General features: G+C 38.2%; 1 pseudogene; it reads right to left on the bottom strand.

Annotated features, from left to right (window-relative positions):
• The window catches only part of LOC21403805, a 10,410-nt pseudogene extending 3,706 nt beyond the window's left edge, over positions 1-6,704 (bottom strand).
• Positions 6,705-15,859: the final 9,155 nt, after the last annotated feature.

A 15,859-nucleotide genomic window follows, 5' to 3' on the forward strand; every position in this document is an offset into this window, starting at 1 on the left:
CGGGAGGGGGGGGGGGGGGGGGGGGGGGGGGTATTGCTGGAGATCCGCATGGTGGTTGACGAGGAGCTAGAGCTGGAAGGGGGTACTCGCCCAATCCCGGCGCAATGTGAAAAGCTTATAGGGGAATTCCACACCGTTTTCAGCTCCCCCGAGGGGTTGCCGCCAGAAAGGGCACGGGCACATTGCATAGTACTCCGGGAAGGAGCGTCCCCACCGAACATAAGGCTATACAGGTACCCCCAGGTTCAGAAAGCAGAAATTGAGAAGTTGGTATCAGATATGAGGGCGTCTGGCATCATCCGGCCTAGCAACAGCCCGTACGCCAGTCTTGTGTTATTGGTCCGGAAGAAGTACGGCAGCTGGCGTTTCTGCGTCGACTACCGCGCGTTGAACCAACTAACGATTCCGGATAAGTTCCCAATTCCGATCATCGACGAGCTACTGGATGAGTTACATGGAGCGCGGGTGTTCACGAAATTAGACCTGAAGGCAGGATATCACCATATTCGAGTACGCGAAAGCGACGTGGAAAAGACTGCTTTTCGAACTCATGAAGGGCATTACGAGTTTCTCGTTATGCCTTTCGGCCTCACCAATGCACCGGCCACGGAGGAGCATTTGGTCCACCTGCGGATGGTTTTGGAGGTGTTACATCGGGAGTCCTTGTTTGCCAATTTCAGCAAGTGTGTGTTCAGCCAAGAGCAAGTCCAGTACTTGCGCCATGTCCTCACTGCCGAGGGAGTGGCAGCCGATTCATCCAAAGTCAGCGCAATGCTGTCTTGGCCGACCCCGCGGAATGTGCGAGAACTCCGCGGATTCCTTAGCCTTACGGGATATTATAGGAGGTTTGTGCGAGACTATGGCACCCTCGCTTGCCCCCTCACTGATTTACTTAAGAAAGGTGCATTCAATTGGACGTCCACAGAGGAGGCCGTTTTTCTACAACTGAAGAGGGCGATGACTGAGCTACCGGTTTTGGCAATGCCAGATTTCACCAGGGACTTCATCTTGGAAACGGATGCTTCGGGCAATGGGGTTGGCGCGGTTTTAATGCAAGGACGGCCAATCGCCTATTTTAGCAAGACGCTCTCCCTTTCTTTTCGACTGAAATCAGTCTATGAGCGAGAACTACTCGCCATAGTTCTTGCCGTCCAGAAATGGCGGCACTATCTCTTGGGGCGGCATTTCATTATCCGGGCTGAACAGCAATGTTTAAAATTCCTTTTGAACCAGCACATCCTGCCCCCGGAACGGCTACGCCTGATTACCAAACTGTTCGGCTACGATTTTGAGGTACAATATAAGTCGGGCGCAGCAAATCGGGTGGCGGATGCACTCTCGCGTCGGGGTGATGGGGCTCCTGTCCAGCTAGCGGCCATCTCCGTTTCTCAACCGGTCAACACAGATGCCCTCAAGAGGGACCAGCAGGCGGACGTGGCCTGCCGTGCAATTATACAGGGCATTCGCAATGGTCAACCAGTAGGCGAAGGTTATGTGTTTCGCAACGAGCTGCTTTGGTTTCGGGATAGGCTGGTTCTACCATCCTCCTGGGTTTCGAGGATTCTCCAGGAGTTCCATAGCTCAATCGTCGGAGGCCATTCCGGGTTCTTGCGGACGTACAAACGAGTGTCGGCAAACTTTTATTGGAGGGGAATGACGCAGGCGGTCAAGGACCTTGTAACGAGTTGCGAAAAATGCCAGCAAGCCAAGTCGGAAGCTTTATCCCCAGCAGGATTATTGCAACCGTTGCCCATACCCCAGCAAATTTGGAAGGACATAGCCATGGACTTCATCAGGGGACTGCCTAAGTCGCAGGGTATGGACACTGTTTTGGTGGTGGTGGACAGACTCTCCAAATATGCACATTTTTGCCCCTTAGCTCATCCTTATTCAGCAAAGTAGGTGGCGTCAATATTTGTGCGAGAGATAGTCCGTTTACACGGATTTCCTCGGTCAATTGTGAGTGACCGTGATTCTATTTTCATGAGCTTGTTTTGGCGGGAATTGTTCAAACTACAGGGGACTAAGCTCCAAGCCAGCACCGCATACCATCCCCAAACGGATGGACAATCGGAGGTCACTAACCGCTTTTTAGAAACATTCCTTCGCTGTTTTGCCTCGGATAAACCTCGATCATGGCTGTCATTCTTGCCATGGGTTGAGTATTGGTTCAATACCTCGTATAACTCGTCTATAAAATGCTCCCCTTTCCAAGCAGTTTATGGCAGGGAACCACCCACCCTTTACCGTTTCCAGGACAATTCTACCGCTGTCCAGGAGGTCGCAGTCCAGTTAGAAGAGCGCAACCAAGTGCTGGACGCACTCAAGGAGCACCTTCGGCTGGCACAGCAACATATGAAGACTTTCGCAGACAGGCACCGTTGCAAGGTGGAATTTTCGGCTAGAGACCTGGTCTTGTTGCGGCTACGTCCATATTTTATGAAGTCTCTGGCCCGGAAAGTTAACGAAAAGCCGAGTCCGCGCTTTTACGGGCCTTTTGCAATATTGGAGAAGATTGGTGCGGTTGCTTATCGCCTGTATTTGCCCCCTTCAACCAAAATACATCATGTCTTCCATGTGTCCCAGCTTAAGCCTTTTCGGGGTCAGCACTACAAGGGCCAACCCCTTCCTGCGTAGTTGACCAGCGACCTGGAGCTCCTTGTCCAGCCAGCAACAGTTTTGGATTCGCGTGTCATCATTGTGGGAGGTCGTCGCATGGCTGAAGTCTTGGTGCAGTGGGATGGGTTGCCTTCTTCGGATGCCACTTGGGAGCCGGTTGCAGTCATGAGGGACCAATTTCCCGACTTCAACCTTGGGGACAAGGTTGTACTTTTGTATATGCGAGAAGGGGAAAGAGAGACAGAAAGGGGCAGGTTGGTAATTTGGGGTAGCAATGAGCATCGGGATAAGGAATTCTGTTAGTAAGAGTGAGGAGTTAGTTATTGGCAAGGAGAATAAATAGCCTAGAGGGGAAAATAGGAAGGATCGTGAATTGAGTGAGGAATAGATTCTGTGGAGGCTAGGAGGAGTCCTCGAACTCTCCTCCGTCCTTTATTTTCAGTTGTAACTTTTCTTGTAATTGGTTTTCCGATTGATTCAATACAAGGAGCCAGGCCCTTTTCCTGGTTATTGTTTCCATTCTTGCCGTATTTTACCTTCTCAGCCATAGGGTCCTAACAATGACCTACACCAAAAGAACTAATCTCTCCCTAAATTTTCTCAACGTTCAATCCTCATACCCACAATTTAGTCATAAATGCAAAATTATAATGAATCTCTATGCAAAAACATGAAATTAAATACTGTGACGTCAATCTTGACATTAGTTCTCATAAGTTATCAAACGCAACCCAATGCCCTTGGCCCCTTGGACTTCTTGGATACTAGATAAAAAGACAAGGATTAGAGTTCTTTACACATGTTTATAAAATTCATCTTCAACATAGTATTAGACATGATTGAATCAAAGTACTTTTAACGTAGATAAAATAATTGCCTTTTATCTTTGTCTAAGAGAACTAAGTTACCTGGTATTCAGCTCGTTCAGCGAGACGAAGCAAAACCTTGCCAATTTCACGCAAGACCATAAGTGTCAAGCGTCCATCCAACTGCACAGCTTCAATCTCGTCCTGAATTCTTGATACAATTCTTGAGATTTATTCTTTGGAGGGAACACTTCCACGGCTAGACACAAGGAATATTGAATTCACAAGATCTGAAAGGCGACCCAAGCAGAGAGCCAAGAATGCTGTCTGGAATATTTCAACAGCTGCAATCATGTTATCTTTCCCCTCTGATCTAATAGCTGGTAAAACCCCTTTGACATCTGTGTCTCGTGAAATTCTTTCAAGAAGATTCTCTATCATAGTATATAGCTTTGGATAACCCATGGTAAAAATCTCTTTGACAAAGCTTGAAGCAGTGAAAACAGACTTCCTTTGGTTGGCAAACGCCTTGACAATGGCTTCCCAGATTCGATCAGTTAACATGGCATCACCTTCCTAAGCAAGTACAAATTGATGTGAGCAAAGGAAAGTAACTCCTAAATGGAAGACGAATAACATTAACTAACTCAGACAAATTACCACTATTTGCAATGACATACTAACAGCTGATATAATGTAAATTTGCAATGACAACTAAAGAGTTCAATTCAAGTGGAAATGGTACCACAACTCACGCATGATAAAATCATTGAATTTTTTATTTTTATTTTTCCGGCAACTCATCTATGGACGGAAGTTGCTTAGTTAACAAAAGGGGAAATGGTTATTCATCTCATCCTTCAGAAACGACATGCCCAATTACAGTCATGTTGTAAGCAACTCAATTGCCTTCAAACCTGCAAGCCCTAACCACATATAATAACTTCCTCCCCAGCTTAAACAACCATCTAGTGCTCTACCCTTCAAGTCTTGCGTAATAACAAACACAACAAAGATCAACGAACTCATGGTATATGTTGGGAGGTAGCTCGGCGGCACGTTCCGAGCACGTGGGAAATTCCCATCCGAGCTTGTTTCCTCCCGAGTTCCGACCTGTGAACAAGTGCCGAACAAGTCCCTGGTTCCAGGAGACGTGCTTGGCGTAGCTTTCGGACCAATCTGGTGAACGGGCAAGGAGGGCACCAATATAAGGCATCAAGTAAGTCCATGCGTCCTCAGCTTATGCTCGGAATAGACATATGAAAGAATACACACAAGACGCCGAACAAGATCGTACTTGCCAAGATGAAGCAATTGCCACCGTAGGATGGATATGGAACAAGAATCATTGATTAGCGACACCTTTCATACCATCTGACAAAGCCGTACAACCATATGCGGAATACTCAACGGGCGTGGGCCATACCTGGACCCAACAACAAACTATAAATACCTCATAGTCATTTATTGAGGTAAGGACAATTCTCCTATCCAACTCCTGTTACACCATTTATTGCTCCCCATAAGCTCGGTTGACTTGAGCGTCGGAGTGTGTTTGGCAGGCACCATGCTGGTGTCCCTCTGACTTCGGAGCTTCCTTTCTCATTCTCGTGCAAGACATAATTCCCGAGCCCGAGCATATGGCGGAGCACCAACCAAGTGAAAACTCAAACATCAACAGCATAAAACTCAAAATTCTCATTCATTCCCATCCAATTAGCTTTCCTCTATGTTTGGAAAAACAACAATAGATTTTTGGTTGAAAATTAATAGAACCACCCCCATCCATCAGCACCAAAATTATAAACATCTCTGACCATTCCATCCCGTATCCAGCTTCAATCTCAAAAGACCTCCTTAGCAAAGTTGGCATGCAAAAATCCTCACCCCAGTCCCACTCCATGATATCTCAAGAAAGACACGGAACAGGCTCAACCCCAAAAATACCTCAACATTTCAAACAATCAAACTAAAGGTTTCCCAAGTATCATTTGTCTTTTATTTCATTTCCATTAATTTGTAAGCAACATAGCATAAAAACAACTAAACAAGCACACAAAAACACCAAAAACCAAAATGTACCTCAAAATTCCAATTCCACCCACCTGAATAACCTCGTCAAGAAGCAGCACATGAGTAAATGGATCACGCTTCTTCGACAAAACCCTCTGCAAGTGCCAAACCGCAACCAATACCGAATGCAACTTATCCATACATCCCGCCATTCGTTGCATAGCGCCTCCCTCGCCTTAGCTCCGCCTCCAATCTGCGGCGTTCCACTCCCCCTAATCCCTCCCGGACTGAAACCTCCGCCGCCTCCCGCCGACGCGGAGATTGCCTTCATATCCAATGCCGCACTCACACTCTTCAATCCAACGCTCTTGTACTTCTCGATCATCCGCTCCACTGTCGCTCTCAATTCTCCCATATTGTAGAAAACCTGCAAGCAAGTCCCGACCTCGGCCTGGTTCAAACCCTCCATTCCTCTACTCAGCACCTTCATCGCCTCGCTCCTCAGCTTGTCCCCGGTCTCCCTCACCCAAGCGAGCTCCTCCTCGACGACGTCAATTCCTCCGAGATCGTCCGAGATCGTCCTCGTCGTTCAGCGTCAAGATCTCGCAGTGCAGCTGCGCGGCCTTGGCGAGGTCGAGCTTGTGCGGATCACCGGCAGAGGAGGAGATGAGATCTCGGAGCTTCTTGGAGAGGCGGAGGGCGCGGATCGAGTGCTGGAGGAGCTCCGTGGTGCGGTGGAGGTTGGAGAGCTGTACGGTCTGCGTTTGGATGGATTTCAAGGGATCGGAGAGCTCGGATCGGACGCGGCGGAGGGAGGATTGGAGGGAGGAGACTGCGGATCGGACAGTGGCGAGGGCGTGATCGGCGTGCTGGAGGGAGGAGAGCTGGGAGAGGAGCTCGCCGTGGCGGGAGAGGACTTCAGAGCGGAGCTGAGACTCGAGGAGGCGGATGGCGTTGTGGAGCTTCTCGGCGGTGGAGGCCGGAGCGCCGGAGGAGAGCGCGGCAGAGGAGAAGGAGCTGGAGGAGAAGTCCGGGGAGAGAAAGGCCGAGAAAATTGGGTGCGATGCGAAGGAGTCGAGAGGCGATATGGAAGCGGCGGTTGTAGTGGTGGTTGTGGCGGCGGAGGCGGATTTGAAGGTGGAGAGGCGTTGGAGAGGGGAGGAGGAAGAGGTCGGAGAGGATGATGGGGGTAGCGGAGATCTCTGCAATGGTATCGCCGGCGACGCCATTGGAGAGTTTGTGAAGCGTCGGGTTGACGGTGTTGATTTTTGGAGGAGCGTCGTTTTAGGGTCGGAAATGACCGTTTTGTGCATAAACGACAAAAGACAAACTATCATAAATCATAAATAATTAAATATATACGAGAACAAGATGTAGTTTCCAAGCTTATACGACAATAATATCGAAGAAAGAAGCTTATACGACAATATACATGTACATATATTTTGCTGTCATAGGTAGGACTTAATGCAAATGTCTTTTTTTTTTGTTGATGTTTGGAATTCTTATCTCAGAACAGGTTTTCTTATTTTCTATGATTGAAGTTTTTATCTTTCGTCTCAATATCTCGTCTTATAGCCATACTGCCATAGGATAGAGTTTTCTGTGATTTACACAAAGTACACGGAAGAACAAATTTTATTTTTAAAATCGTCATCTCCTCAAAACAAAGCAATGCAGCTCGTTTGTATACAAAATTTGACATATTTTTTCTTCATCTTTAAATGCTAAATCCTAGTACTTCTATATACAAATATGCAATACATTTATGAATGTTTTGATTTTCATAATTTTATAATTATAATGAATTAATTTATGTATTCAATTTAGCATAGCACAATCATGCTAAATCCTTGTCTTCCAGTGATCCACCACCATGTCTTCGTCTTTTCTCCTTGTCATTCACTTCTGTTATGTTTCTAGCTTTTATTTCTTCAGTTTTGCTTATGTTTTTTAGTTCTTTTTAGCTTTCTTTTTGTAATATCTAAGGACTCATTCTTCTCTCTCCTCTGTATTGGTTGTATTCAATGTAAAATATTTGTCACGAAATTCAACCCACGAAATTGTTCTTGAGCTTCAAATTCAAAGAGCTCAAAGAACCCCACAACTTCAATCTCGTTGGCAATGTGAGTGTTCGAGATGTTTGGCAAAGTGACGGTGTTTTGAGCTCCATTGTTGCATATTTTGCTCACTTGGGCCATTTTTTACCCTCTTTCTCTCTCAAAAAAGTTCTACCACTTCTCTCTAAAAGTGAGTATTTGGATGAATAGAAAGTTGGGGTTTTTGGTGGCAATGGGTGGGTGCAGGTAGGGATTGACCCTCTCTCTCCAAGAGGGTTTACCAACCAATCTCTCTTAGCAGAATTCTTTTCGTTTGGGCAAAATGTACAAATTTTCAAAACTAGGGAACAAAATGAGTTATGATTGTACGAAAATGGGGAACAAAATGAGGAAAAAGAAAAAAGAAAAATAGGGAACAAAGATGGTGAATTTTTTCAATAAAATTGAGAATTATCTTATTAAGAGGGTATAAGCGTAATTGTGCTTTTAATTCTCACTAAATAAGTGACACGTGGTAATTCCGTCACTTATTATAACAAAAAGAGAAAACTTGTTAACGGCACAAAGTTCGGGAGGAACAGATGTTATGTTTTGAAATTCAAGAGGGTCAAGTGTTACAAGGGTCATAGTTCAGGGGAATTTTTAAAATTAATCAAAAAAAATTAAAATTAACCCTTCAAAATTAATGTGAAATGTTGCTTTCAGTATTACTTTTTTTGCTTTTAATTTATTTAAATCGATCTATTATAGTATAAGGATAGTTATATTAAGAGAAATAACAAAAATGTGACTATTATAAAGAGTAGTTTTCAGTCCGTTTGGAACGCCGGATAAAAGGGAGGACTGGGTACACTACGGCATGTTTATTTTGCATCAAAGAGAAAAGAGAAGTAATGAGTAATTCTCTTTTGCATCTAATAATGTGCTTACTTACAAAATTAGTAATGAAGATTTAATGAGCCCCACACAATATAGGAAATGAAAAAAGAGAATACCAATCCTTGCACCTCTTAGTATTGATTCATTGTCAAATGAATGAATGCTAAATTTACTTATCTACCCTTAATGAATTACTATATAATCAATGATTATTTAATTGTGTAAAATGATTTTTAGTGATTACATTCATAAAACTGATATTCCTAATTTTAGTTAACATAAGAAAGGGAATGAGTTTGTTTCCCATTATATCATCTAATAGTCAAGTAAACATATGAAAGAGAATGAATATAGGGCCAGTTTGGGATTACTGTGTTGTTGAAAATTTTTGTTGTTGCGTGTTAGTAATAAATTGTTGTAGCAAGAAGCATATAAGTATTTGGTAAATATTTTTACAAAACTACTGTAAATACCATAAGTAGAAATATAGGTGTTTGGTAAAATGTGTGTAAAATTATTGTGGTGATGCATAATGGCGAAAATATACATTTTAGCACATATTTATAGTTATTTCATTTCTTTTTATGGTTAATATTCAAAATATAAAAATATAATTTTAATTAATTAATTAAAATATTTTTTAAAAATAAATTATTTTTATTGATATGGAAAATGTATTCATCAATTAAATTTCTTATTTTTGATAATTACTAAAAATATTTGAGTAAAATTTAACATAGTATACTTGTTAAAGATTTTCAATTGTAAATAACTTTTTTTAAAATATATGTTTTTTAATTTGTTATTGAAATAGTAAAATAGGTAGATTGGGAATTAAGTTTTATTATTAAGGTTATTTTCATAAATTTGGACAATGGCAGCAGAAGTTGTTGTGTAAAAGCAACCTCTAACCTACTTATCAAATTTTGTTGTGGGTTTTGAATTGTGAGGTTTAATTAAGGTTCATGCCATGAATTTTTGAACCATATGCAGTTTGAACCTTCGGCCGAAAGTAAAAGGAGAGGTGGTTTTAGTTTTTGAGATTCAATATGGTTAAAGCATCACATCACAATTCAAAAATTAAATTTTTTTAAAACCAAAGAATGGTTTTGTTGGGCCGAGTTCAAACCACTTCAGTTCTAGGGCAATTTTTAAGAATACCCCTTGAATGGAGTCCTACTTTATTTCTACCCATTAACATTACCCATATATTTTTACCTTTTAAATTAGAATTAGCCAAATGGTAAAGTTATTTAAAATATGTACTTTTTAATAAGTCGGGTACTTAAAAATGTATAATCTATAATTTTATCTTAGTTTCTATTCACACCTCCTAATTACACACCCCTCAAACTTTTCAAAGGATTAAAATTACTTTTTACGTACCTCTATTATTCTAGAATTAACCTTAACAATATTAAAAAAGATTATTTTTTACCACTTTATTTTTCTCTTCACAAAGATTATTTTTGACAACGTTATATTTCTCTCTACACCCACTATTTTATTTTAATTTTTTATTTAATAAATAAAGAAAAACGGAAAATAAACAAGTTTAAAAGTAAAAATTGAAAACAAAACAACTCAAATATAATGAATTAGTTAAATAAAATGACCAAATAATTTTTCATAAAAAAGGCAATATAATTATCTTATATCAAGGATCATAAAAGATAAAATGGTTAAAAAAAGAAAAATGCAAAACTTGTTAATTAGCATATGAGCGTAGGAAAAAAAATAATGAAAAAAACGCAATTAATTACCCATCTTTATTAAAACAAGAAAAAAAAAAGAGGAAAAAATGATTAAGGATTAGTATTAAAAAACAGAGTGAATGAAAAAAAAAAGATATAAAACAGGAACAAAAAAATTGTAAATAACTACATTCAAAAAATAAAACTGAACATACTTTTATGGAATATTTTTTAAATAATCATTGAAACGTGAAAATTAAAGTTTTATTATAAATCATAAAATCATAAAAGTTGAAAATTTTGGGATAAATTATGTGGGTTGTGCGAAGAAAAAAATAATACCATTATTTTCTTTTTTTATAATATAATTAATTATGTAATTAAGTCTACTATTGTTCTTTTTGTCATTTTACGTAAGGGTTTTTTAAAATAAAAGATTATAGTTATAAAGAGAGTATAGAGAGAAAATATTAAGGTGTGAATAGAATAAAATAAATATTAATTCGAACCCCTGTGAAAATTCCCAAACGGAGTTCAACTTCGAATTGGTTAATCAATTTTCTTCTTTTCTAAATTTCTTATGTTGAATATTATGGCTAGCATGTTTTTACTTTCAATTATGTCCCAGATTTCTTGTTTTACTTGCGTAATAAATGACATATGGCTTCTTTATCTTTTCTTTGTCCTAACACAACACTAACAAAGTCACTGGCATCACACATTATTTCAAAAGGCAAAGAGCAATTAGGAGATTAATATTTGAACCAAAACCTCAATAAACTCATTTTTAAGGGTCTACAACCAACATGCATAATAAGCCACATAAAAAATCTGACTCTCAAGTAGGATTTCAACATCTTAATCTCTGAAATCTTAGTTTCTAACATAAGAAAGAAGTTACCTAAAAGAAAAACTTGTTCCTAAAGCTCAAAACCTTGATGGTTATTTTTGGCTCTAGGTTGAAAACGAGTTGAACGGGCTGGTTGAGTTTTTAGCTCATTCTCTCTTGAAAACCTAGGTTTGAATCTGAATTTTTAGTGAGAAAAGGAGTGAGAAGAGAGAAGAAAATGTTATGGTTGGAGTTCTAGGCTTTTTTTGCTGAGATAGACCCAAAAATGAAGTCTAAACATGATAGAAACTAAGCAAAAGTAAAGTGACATTATAGTAGGACAAGTGTCTAGGTTTTTCAACATTAACCGTAATATCGATGACGACAAACTGGACATCTTATAGTGGTGGAAGAGCAAGATCGATCATATTTCAACATTGTCCGTAATAACTCATGACATTCCGACAACTCCAGTGTCAACGGTAGCATCAGAGCAAGCATTTAGTGCAAGCAACTGAATTCTTGACGAGAAGAGAAGCAGAATGCATCTAGATATTTTAGAGAGGCTAATGTGTGTTAAAGACTGAGAATATGCTAGAAGACAAAAACAACGATATACAGATGATTCAATGTAAGACTATTTTTCTAGCTTAGAAATAACATAATCTTCTCGAAGCACTTAGGTTTTGTAATTTACTTATCCTAGAATATTGCACTCTTTTTTCCTTCACTAAGGTTTTGTCCCGATCTCTCCACGAGTTTTACTTGGCAAGGTTTTTAACGAGATAATCATTTATGTGTACTTATTTGTATAATCTCAATTCAATAAAATCACATCTTTTGGGGACATATGATATATATATATATATATATTTTTATTAAATATTGTAAAATAATTACAAGAGCAGGGACCGGCCTGTGAAGGGCCTAGGCCCTGGCCCTTATGGACTAGGGCCACGGGCTAGTTCCAAGCCTGAGAGTTTCTCCTCAAGCCCGGCCCTTCACTGTGCAAGGTCGTGCCAAGCACGGCCCATGCCCGCCACGGGCCTGGGGTCGGACGTGCCGGGCTAGCACGTTTGACACCTCTAACAATACATCGTTAGATTATAGCAGCCACATGGATAAATAAAGGCCCTGCCTCTTTAAAAATAATAAATAGTAATCTCAAATGTTAGAAACCTTAAAAAACTACTAAAAATTATTACACGGTCTAAATTGTCACTTGTTACCGCTCATCCCCAACCCTTCTCCGACGCCTATCCGTACATCAACAACCCTGTGTTGGCAACCTCTATGTTGACCCTGCCATGTTGCCACCCACATGCACATACCTCCACGCGGCCACCACCTTTCTTCCATCCCCACACAACCACCGCTATGTTGCCCATTTTTCTGCCTAGCTTTGTAATGCCCATCCCTACCCCGACTAGTCGTATCAGCTAGCCAACCCCGATACTACGCCCTCCCCTTTACGTCTAAACCACCACCCCCGCTTTACCCATCAAGCATCTTCCTTCCCCTCAATGAAAATTTCAGTGAATGAAATAGAAAAATAAAATGAGTAAAAAAATTTTAAAAAGGGGTAAAAATTGAATTTTTATGTATTCATTTTATTTGAACATTTTTAGTCATGTTAAGGTTTGAGAACTATAATAGAAAAAAGAAAAATAATATAAATGGAAGACTTAAAAATTTCAAAAAAAAAAAAAAGTCTTGCAAAATTTCTCTTTCAAAGAAAAGTTCAACTAAAGTACGTAAGAGACACCAAAATCCCCCATTAAAAAAAATAAAATAAAGACCAGAGTTATCTTTTAAAAATCAATTTTCAGAATAAAGATACCATTTAATGCATATTTTAAGAAATAAAATGTGACATCCCTAAAACAAGGCGCGACTAAATTAAAATTAAATGAAAATAAATGCAAAATCATATGGATTTATATACTCCAAGCTAAGATTGGCAATTTGTGTTAGTGGGTCGTGTTTGTGTCAATCTGTTTATTAATTATGTCAGAAAATATCAACTCAAACACGACATGTTTATTAAATGTGTCAAAAATATAAATCCAAACACGACTCATTTATTAATCGTGTTAATCGTGTCAACCCATATAACACGTTTAAATTAATATATTGAATAAATAACTAATATAATAATGACTTATTTAACACGGTCAAGACTGGTTTAATATGTTTATTGGTCAATTTATCTTTTCCTTTAAGAAAAATATATGAATTTTACCTACAAATATTAAAATTCACATTATTTGTATTTAATATGTCATATAAACTTTCATATTATATCACATATCATTAAATTACAGATGACACATATAGTTAATCATGTTAATTCGTATCCCTTTGTATTAGGAGGTGAACCCTAATCTAACTCATTTATTAATCGTGTTAATCATGTCAATTCAATTATAACCCAAATTCATTTATAATAAACACAAACCTACTAATTTCATGCAGATTTCGAATTGTGTCGTCGTGTCGCTATCTAAATTGCCAACCTTACTTTAAACCCATAAATCCATCCCGAGAAATCACCTATAATAATAATAATAATAATAATAATAATAATATAAAAATAATAATATAATAATAATAATAATAATAATAATAATAATAATAATAATAATAATAAACATTCCCGCCTCGCGGGGCTTGGAAATCCAAATAACTGTAAAAGGTCCGAGTACAAAACTTTTCTCTAATTAATACATCATCAGGACTAGTCGTATAACAGTTACAAAATTATCAAAACAAAATCCATTTATACTAACTTCTAAGAGCTTCTAACATCACTACTCAACAACTCTTAGGTATTGTTTGGTTGAGAGATTCATATCCCGATTTGAATCATGATTCATGATTCGTTACAGTGTTTTCTCTCACAAAAAATACACGTAAATAAAAAATAATTTTAATCTCATGATTCTAATCCATAAACCAAACATCTCCTTAGTCTCATCACAATCCTCTTTAACTAAAAACCACTATTTGGAGATAAATTTAAAAAATATTAAAAACGTGAACAAAAAGCTCACTAGGATATTTTTTAAAAAACTAATTGAAATAAACAAACAAATGTAACAATCTTTAACAAAAAGGAAAAGGGAGTTTTTCTGGTAGTCCCGGTAAAAATGGGACTGCCAGTGTTATCTACTTTTTAGCCGTTAGAACTGTATCAAAATCTAGCTTTCTGTATACATTTTTAATCTGATGTGATTTTGACCAGATCCAATAGTTGAAAACTAGGACTGCCGTCGGAGAGGGACTACCAGAGAAACTCCCAAAGAAAATAATAGGAATATATTTGAAATAAATTATTATATGCCTCGTTCAGTTCACCGATTCGAGTTTTCAATTCGAACTGAGATGTAACTTATGTGAAAGCTTTTAACTATAGCAACAAAGTTAGATGTGACTTTTTATGAGAGCTTTTTACTGTAGCAAAACTAGAATTGAAAACTCAAATTGATAAAATGAATGAGGCCTTAATAAGTCTAAAGAGAGAAAAAAAATACTTTAAAAAGATACATTGTAAACAAAATTAAATTGTATAGAAACATTGAAAAAGAACAAATATGAGAAAAAAAAAAGATAAAAAGAAATCAAGAAATGCATAAAAAAATAAAAAAGTGATGCCCATGTGTTCAAAAGAAGGATAAGCTTCTTGTTACGCCACGTGTCGAAAGAAGAGAAAAATATTTTAGCTCTTTTATATATGTCAAAGAATAAATTATTTTAATAAATGTAAAGCGAGAAAAAAAATATTTTAAAAAAACATATTGTAAACAAAATTAAACTGTATAGGAGTATTAAAAAAAGGAACAAATATGAGAAATAAAAGATGAAAGAAATTAGGAAATGCTTAAAAAAAATAAAAAAGGTGATGCCCATGTGTTAAAAAGAAGGAGAAGCTTTTTGTTATGCCACATGTCAAACAATAACAAGCATTCATCTCATCTTAATTGGAGTCGGCTATATAGATTTCACTTTTTCACGTATCTCTGTTCGAAATTAGACTTTTCTGAAGGTCTAGATCTAAAATGTCATTCCTAACTACTTCGGTCCACGTAATTCTTGGTGCCACATGTCAAAAGAAGAGAAATATTTTAGCTCTTTTATGTATGTTAAAGATTAAAGATTAAATATTAAATATTAAATATTAACGATTAGAGATTAAAGATTAAAGATTATTCGTATTATTATTATTATTATTATTATTATTATTTTGAGAAATACTAGTATCATTTTTTTATCCCTCTCTGAGATTACTGTTTGACATGTGAACGTCACCAACATGATATTGTTAGATCTGGGTTAATTACGTTCAGTTGCTCGAGTAAAATAAAGTGTAGAAAATAAAAGAACACACAATATGATATCGTAGTTCGGTGCGCACACCTACTCTACGGGGCCACGTCCAAACAATAAACAGTTCACTATGTTCCAGAAATTACAGACACCGAACGGACTTATTCACTCAAGGACTCCCTCCTAGACAACGATGCTGCTGTGACAAATCTCCACAGTGATTTGTTTAGCGTGCACCACACGTCTTCTAAACTGCACGGTGAACTCCCTTCGACCAACAAAGCTTCATCCCGAAAGTAACAAATCCCTCTCCCGAAGGACGATCTCAATAGCGTACTAGACTCACCAAAACTCACAGACTTTTTCTAAAAATATTCTATTAAACCTCTACATCATTATTAGCTACCATGAAACCTTAAATAAAGCTTCTGCCTATTCTCTCCACGTTGAACATTTTTTTTTTAATTCAAACTGAAAACTAAATCTCCTTTTGAATCCACCTTATCCAAATCCGATTATCACCTTTTTGGCATTTGCACCAAATCCGATTATCACCTTTTTGGCATTTGCACTTTGAATTTCAAAACCCACTTTAATATGTTTGCTCCACGTCAATGCCCATCCAAAAAAACC

The sequence above is a fragment of the Morus notabilis genome, unplaced genomic scaffold (assembly GCF_000414095.1).
Source record: "Morus notabilis unplaced genomic scaffold, ASM41409v2 Scaffold409, whole genome shotgun sequence".
NCBI lineage: Eukaryota > Viridiplantae > Streptophyta > Magnoliopsida > Rosales > Moraceae > Morus > Morus notabilis.